Source organism: Odocoileus virginianus, chromosome 6, assembly GCF_023699985.2.
Source record: "Odocoileus virginianus isolate 20LAN1187 ecotype Illinois chromosome 6, Ovbor_1.2, whole genome shotgun sequence".
Classification (NCBI taxonomy): domain Eukaryota; kingdom Metazoa; phylum Chordata; class Mammalia; order Artiodactyla; family Cervidae; genus Odocoileus; species Odocoileus virginianus.
Window position 1 is genome coordinate 282,298 of NC_069679.1, and position 7,479 is coordinate 289,776.

Sequence of the window (7,479 nt, forward strand, 5' to 3'; positions counted from 1 at the left end):
CTGTTTTCTGCTAAGTCCAAATTAGGGAGAATTTACTGGTTTTGAACCGCCATACATTTGTATTTAAGAATATGCTCCTTTTATAAACCTCATTGTTTAGCAGAAGTTCCACCTTTGCTTTCTGACCCTTAGTGTTTCTTATTAGTTCAGCTTCACAAAGCAGACTTCTGCTTCCATTTCTGGCATTTTTATATAATAGGCAATTTCCCTCTGGCTTTCTACTTTTCCTGAATTTTCTATTGTGTTCAGCAAATCAAGCTTCATTACATATTAAGATGTGACCTGCTTTTACCAAATGGTATCTGGTTTCCCACATCTTCTAAAATAGTAAATATTGACCCAATCCTTTCCCTTAAAATCTACACTGAGCACGCCATGCCTGGGGGCCCATTAGGTTTTGAAGCAGCTGGATTCAACTCCTAGTTAACTTAATTTGATCTTATATAGATGAAGCCTCAGCCTGTAGATCCCACTTAGAAAATAACCAGCACGTGGAAATGCATATAAAATGACATGCAAAGCAATGTAAATTAATACAAAACATATATCTCTAAATTGCTTGGGAAAAGTCTGTAAGCCTTGACATCGATATTATCTGCTTTGCTTCTTGCATACTGACAAGCAGTGACCAGATCCTTTTATGAATTTCACGCAGCATCCAGCACGTGACACTCGTTGACCTGCTAAGGGGGAGGTGACCCTGCCTGTGAGTCAGGCAAATGGGATCCTGGCCTTAACTTCCACCGCTGTTGGGCTCTCTGGCCTTGGACAGGATCTCAAAATTCTGAGTCTCTGATTCTACATCTGGAAGTGATGGGAATGAGCTCATCATCATAAAACCACCGGCTCTAAGGCTCACGGAGCATTCATTATGCACCAGGTACAAGGCACACAGGCACACACTGTGCAAAGATGATGTACACACAAGTGTTGTGCACACACAATGCACACATGCCTGCCTCATGCACATAGGCAAACCTCCCCGCAGCCCCTAAGCAGGGGCCACAACACACACCCCCCTCCGATGTGGGGCCACTTCAGAGACCAGGAAACCAGGGCAGAGAGGTAAGGAAACGTGTGCAAGGTCACACGCTAGGGAGCGGAAGGGTCAGAACCGGGACTCTCAGCAGTCACATCCCAGGGCCACGCCGAGCTACAGTGCCACTCTGTTCATGGTTTCCATCTATGTTCCTCCTGTTCATTACATTTCCAGATCTACAAAGTAAAAGTTCAAATTTCACAGTCACTGGGCTTCAAAACATTGTTTCAGTAGATGGTGAACAGTGTTGGCTTCTGTGGCTTCTGCCCTCAGTCATTCTCAGGGGACCAGGAACTGGACATCACCATAGCCCCATCTGCCCCCGCCTGCCCAACCGAGCTCATTCAAAGTCAGTTTGATAACTACTGACTGCCCACCTATCCTGAGGGTACTTAGCGTGATGCCAAGCACCAACCCTGACTTACTGCCCAAAATATGCCATTCACTCTTACCTCCCTCTGTGCAGACCTTGTGACGTTCGTCTAGTAAATGTGCCTCTCAAAGGGGACAAATTTACAGCTGTCCCCACTTCCCACCCCCAAAGGAAATCCTCATTTCACTCACTGCCACACAACCTGATTCTGTGGATACTGTTTCTCTGCAAATACAAGCATGATCCGATTCAACAGCAGCTTAATCGATCATTTCTCACAGAGAATTGATTCTTAGAAAGTGCACCAGAGGAACCGCTCTCTGCAGTAACCTCCTGACTTTGAAAGATTTTACTTCCTCAAGACGCCATCAACAAAAGCTGTCAAAACTGACAGCTAGGTTCTAGACTGTCTTAGACTGATAGGTGGTTTAATAAGGGCATGCTTCTGTAAAACCAGGAGAGGTGACTTCTATCTACCAAACCACATGAACATTTAATTTAATATCACTGAATATCATTCCCAACTCCCTTAATCTTCTGCTTTGCCTCTTTTCAGTTTAAAGGACGAGAAGAGGGAACGACAAGTGCCTAAGGGCGAAGGTCATCTCTCCCTTATCCAGCGAGAGGAAAACACGGTTCCCACTACAACCAGAGGAAAGCCTCGCCGAGGCAGGACAGCTCGGTCCTGAAATACACATTCAGTATCCATCAGCTCGCACTGTTCCTACGTGAAGATGGTAAACTGACTCTCGGATCCTCGGAGGCTCCCAGCTCGATGGAAGAGGTGCCGCCACCTCACAAGGGTACGATCCGGGCCAGCTCTGCGGTAAGGAAACTTGACCGTAAAAAGCGCAGAAGCTCGTCCCGGCGGCAGGCGCGGCGGGGAGGACCGCTCCGCAGCTTCTGATCCGCGACCTCCTGGGGACGCGCACTCCCACCTGGTCCTAAAGCAGAAACCACGCCAGCAGCCCATTCCCGCGCCCGCCCCTCGCCTCCGCCGCCCCCGGGCAGCTCGGATCGGCGCCGCGGGTCCAGGGCTGCGGAGAGGCCGGCGATGGCGCGGCACAGCGCGCGTCCGACCCCCGGCTCCGCAGGTCCCTCGCGGACCCGCCCCTCGCCCCTCACCTGGGCGGCTCTCAGTGGCCCGGAGGACCGAGACCCAGGACCGCCAGCCCCGGAAGGGGCGCGTCGGGGAGCCGCGTCCTCACCGCTCCGGGAGAGCCCGGCACGACACCCTGGTGCGGGTGAGCCTGGCTGCTCCCGGCCCCCCAGCCCAGCCCTGCCCGGCCCCGGGAGCCCGGGAAGCGGGCGCCACGGCCGCGTCTCTGCAGGACAGCCTCAGGCAGACGCGCGCTGGCCGCCCCGCAGCCGGCCGGCCTCGGAGAACTTTCCAGCGTCCGGCCGCCGGCAGGGGCCCCCGAGTCAACGAGGGCGCGCAGCCCGACCAGGGCTCAGCTAGGCTTGCGCCGCGGCTGCCCCAGGCCGACCCCTTCCTACCTACCTCTCCCTCCCCCGCCGAGCGAGGGACGCGGCGCCCAAGTTCTCCCCGGCGGGGAAGTGAAAGTCGTGAGGAAGGGGTCCCGGGCATCCGCGGCTGGGCCGGGAGCCCCGCACGCTGGCCCCGAGCGCTCCTCGCCGGCCTGCGTGGCCGAGTGGACTTACGAAAAGGGAGCGGGGGAGCCCCGGGCGCGGAGTCCCCGCGGATGGACGAGTCGCTCGGGCCCGGCTGCGACCTGTCCTGCGGACTCCGGGCCCCTCGGCGGCGGCTGGCTCCGGGCTCTCGCCTCCTCTTCGTCCTCCGCCGCCACCTCCGCGGCGCGCCCGGCTGGGGAGTCGCTCTCCGCCGGCCGGGGGCTGGGAGCGCGCTGAGCGGCCCCCGTGACGTGGAGGGAAAGGAGGAGCGCCGCCGCCGCGCTCCCGCAGAGGGAGCTCCGGCCCCGCGCTCCGGGGCCCCAGCGCCGCGCCCGGGACTTCCCAGGTGCGCGGTGCGCTGCGCTCTCCGCCGCCGCTCGGAGCGTCAGCCCGCTTCGGTTGCCTCCCCGCGTTCAACAGCAAGAAAGCGGAGGTCTGGAGAGCTAAGTGACTTGCCCAGAGATGATCAGAGGGCGGTGACAGAGCAAACACATCTGCGACTCCTTGCTTATCCTTTGCGAGGGTCCGCTCCCGCAGGAATCGCCTCGCTCTCACTGGTTAAGACCCACAGGTCAGTGTCCCAGGCAGCCTGGAGAAATATCATCTAGGAGCGGCGTGGGAAGGTGGAGGTTTATGCCCCATAAATAGACTACAAAGTTGTTTTTCCATCTGTACCTGCAGTTCAAATAGACACTCTAAGGCTTCCTCTTTACCCTCAAGCGGGGGTGAGGGTGGCGGACCGTGCCGGCGCGGTATCCGGTCCCATTTCTGTTCACCCAATTGCCGGAAACACGCCTACTTAACCTACTGGGCAATATCAACGCCTCAGCCTTGGTGGCGGGTTCCTGTGAATAGACTCTCTGAGAATTGGATGCCCTACCTTCCAGACCTTCTAATTCCCGACCTTCCAGACGTCTCTCGCGGCGCTCCGAGTCCTTGGCGGCCAGCGAGGCTCCTGGGGGCCCGGCCAGGGATGCGCCTGGGAAGTCAGTCCCAGCCGGTTTCTTCCTGCCGTCCTCACTTAACCCATGTTGACTGAGCGCCTGCTGTATGCCAGATGTGTTGGTGCTGAGCCAGATCGGACCAGGTAAAACCAGTTAGGCCTTGCAACACAGGAATCCTAAAAGACGGAGCTGCTTGGGACCCCATATCCTTTACTCCTAGGCTCTGGAATCAGCCCACAGTAGTAGAGACTCTGAGACCACCCTGCCTAAATAAAAAGAAAAAATCCCCTGTGTTTGGAAAAGCAAGTATTTTAATAAATACTTTAATACGTTGCAGACTTATTTTCAAGCAAATGGCCAACTTTGCATTCATCTCTCCAGTGGGACCCCCCTATTTCTGGAAGAATCATTACAGGTCACATTATTCACCCTTCTGGTCTCCCTTATGATGACGATAAGAACAACTAAGCCTTCTGTTACCTGCTGTGAGCACTGTTCCAAGCACTTTGTGCAGATTAATCTTTCAACCCTCACACTTTGATGAGGGAGATGCTATTTTTTCTATTCTGATTTTCCAGAGGCTGCTGCTGTTGCTCACTCGAGTCAGCCGTGTCCGACTCTGTGCGACCCCATAGACGGCAGCCCACCAGGCTCCTCCGTCCGTGGGATTCTCCAGGCAAGAGGACTGGAGTGGGTCGCCAGAGGAGAGGGAGGCAAATAACTTGCCAGTGAATGGCAGAACGGGAACTCAGACCAGCATGGTGGGTCCCAGTGTCCATGCTGTAACAGCGGAGGAAACTGTGACTTCAGGGCTCAGTAGTCCACCAGCCACCATCAGCCTGGCTCCCACCATAGACCCCCGGTTATCTAAGCAAGGGCTGCTGTGAAATCCATGCACATGTAGTTTCTCCCAAATTGGTCAGTTAAAAAATTTGGATATATCATATCATAAAGTAGTTGTCCATTCACTTGCTTGCACCCGTTTCCAACTCCAGGATCCACCTGTTGTCATAAAGTAAACTTTTTCTATGATAAGACCTTAAAAAATACCTGTATGGATTTCCCTGGTGGTCCAGTAGTTAAGAATCTGCCTTCCAGTGCAGAGGGCACCCATTAGATCCCTGGCTCAGGAACTAAAGGCCCCACATGGTGGGACAACTGAGCCCGAGAGCTGAAGATCCCAAATGCTGCCACTAAGACCCAGCACAGCCAGAACAGAATTAAATAAATACATATTAAAAAGTACCCTTACCGTAATGCTTGTAAATGTTTTCTTTTCTACCCAGACTAAATTCATTCCCTGTCCCGTTCATCTACCCTCTTCTCTTAAAGCCTTGCTCTGATCGGCATCCCAGGTCTTCAGAAAGGATGCCTCTCAGCTGCATGTGTGTGTGTGTATACTCAGTCACGTCCAATTCTTGTGACCCCATGGACTGCAGCCCACCAGGCTCCTCTGTCCATGGGGTTTCCCAGGCAAGAATACTAGCCATTTCCTTCTCCAGGGGATCTTCCCAACTCAGGAATCAAACCTGTGTCTTCTGTGTTGGCAGGTGGATTCCTTACTCCCGAGCCACCAGGAAGCCCCTAGGCTGGGTGGCGGCCCCCTAAGGCCTCCACTACACTCCACAGTGTGCTTAGCACTCCTCGGGTATTAGTTTCCCAGGACTGCCAAAACAAGTCGCTACTAAATGGATGACTGCAGACAGCATAAATTTATTCTCTCACAATTTAGAGTTTAGAAGTGTGAAATCAAGGCATTGGCCAGACTGCGCTCTCTTTGAAGGATCTTAAGTCCGGTAAGGGCTTCCCTGGTGCCTCAGTGGTAAAGAATCTGCCTGCCAATGCAGGAGACTAGCGGTTCGATCCCTGGGTCAAGAAAGATCCCCTGGAGGAGGAAACGGTAACCCACTCCAGTATTCTTGCCGAGGAAATCTCATGGACAGAGCCTGGTGGGCTGCAACCCATGGGGCTGCAGAAGAGTTAGACATGCCTTAGAGAGAAAGCAACAACAACGAAGTCCAATATGACCTATTCATAACTTGATTCCAACTGCAAAGACGTGAACTTTGAGGGGACACTCGTCAACCCAGTACAATGCCCCAAAGTCACTGTTGACGAAAACATGTTGTTTGAGCTAAGAATACAAAGAGACATGCATCAATCACAGACCATGCCCTCAAAGAGATACTGTAATTACAGAGGTAGTAACTACACATCTTGTACTCAGAACATGCATCACCAGTAAGACAGGAGATGCTTAGAATCAGCTGACTGGGACCACAGGCAGCCATGCCAGAGGAGTTCAGCCAAAGGGACATAGTCCCTGAGGATACCACTAAAGGACTTCACTCAGAGCAGAGGGCCTTCCAAGCAGGTCCTTGAAGGAAAAGTAGGAAAAACGAAGCGAAGGAAGGAGGGCTTGTCAAAAGCACAGCTCCAAAGGGGAAGGTGTGCCTGGAAGAATCTTACTTCTGAAGTTTTGCTGTAGAAATGGGAGGCTGAAAAGGATGTAGATAAGTACCATACAGCGTGGAAGAACTCAGAGAATTACTCTGACTGTGATAATACTATGCTGTAATGCTGCAGCAGTGAGCACGCTGTGAAGTGGTCTCTCATTCATTCATGTTATTTGGTCTTTGTGGCAATCCTGAGTGCTGTTATATAACCAAGGATCCTGGGCTCAAACGAATAGTAATGTGTCCAGGTGAATCAGCAAACCAGTTGCAGAACTGGTAGGAAACACATTGGTCTTGATATTCTTCGTTCAGGAATTCCCCCACCAAATAATGTGCCTCCTGGGTTACCCTTCCAGACCTGATTGTGTTGTTCTTGGCCCAGGAAATCATTTGAAGAAAACAGTAATCCTGCAAGAAATGGAAATGTCTTCTAAAAGTCATGTAAATCCCAAATTGGAACGGTGGTAAACCCTTCCCAGCCATCTGAATTGGTTTCATGAAAACTTATGAGGAATTTCTAATGTATTTTAAAAGTCTTCTTAGGCCTTCAGAGACATCATAGGATCCAGTATCTTTCTGCAGAACTAACTTAGCTAGTTATCTTAAGGAAACAGGGGCTGAATGGAACTTGAAGGCATGCAGAGACACTGGTAAGAAGTTGAGGGGAAATTGAGTACAAAAGACAAGAAATTACACCACAGGTCAGCAGAAACTGATAGTTCAAGCTGTAGGCCTGGGCTCACCAGCGTGGAGTCAAGCACAGATGACCAGATCTTGACATGTTTTGGAGCCTTTCTAATAAGAATTTGTTGCAGGCTACCAATGGGAAGCAAGCAGGAAGTCTAGCCTGGAGTTGACTGTCTGATACTTAATATGCTTCCCTGGATTTTCCTTTCCTTAGCAAGCATGTAGCTTGCCAGATTCTCTGCTGGTTGAGTATTTAAAGGTATATTTAAGGATGAAATGCTTTTGAGACTAATGTGATTCACTGAACTCTTGCTTGTGCAAAATGCTGCACTGGTTGCTATGGAAGAA

The 7,479-nt window shown here is 52.0% G+C and overlaps 1 protein-coding gene across 2 annotated transcripts in view; it reads right to left on the reverse strand.

Annotated features, from left to right (window-relative positions):
• GCNT4 (glucosaminyl (N-acetyl) transferase 4) overlaps nucleotides 1-3,175 on the reverse strand; it is a 28,070-nt gene extending 24,895 nt beyond the window's left edge. The window contains exon 1 of one of the 2 annotated variants that reach the window (XM_020880900.2): nucleotides 3,075-3,175. The gene's annotated coding sequence lies outside the window, so the exon portion shown is untranslated. Of the gene's footprint in view, nucleotides 1-2,913; nucleotides 3,035-3,074 lie in introns of those variants that run through there. The other variant, XM_070468554.1, reaches the window with a different exon arrangement.
• Between the last annotated feature and the right edge of the window lie 4,304 nt (nucleotides 3,176-7,479).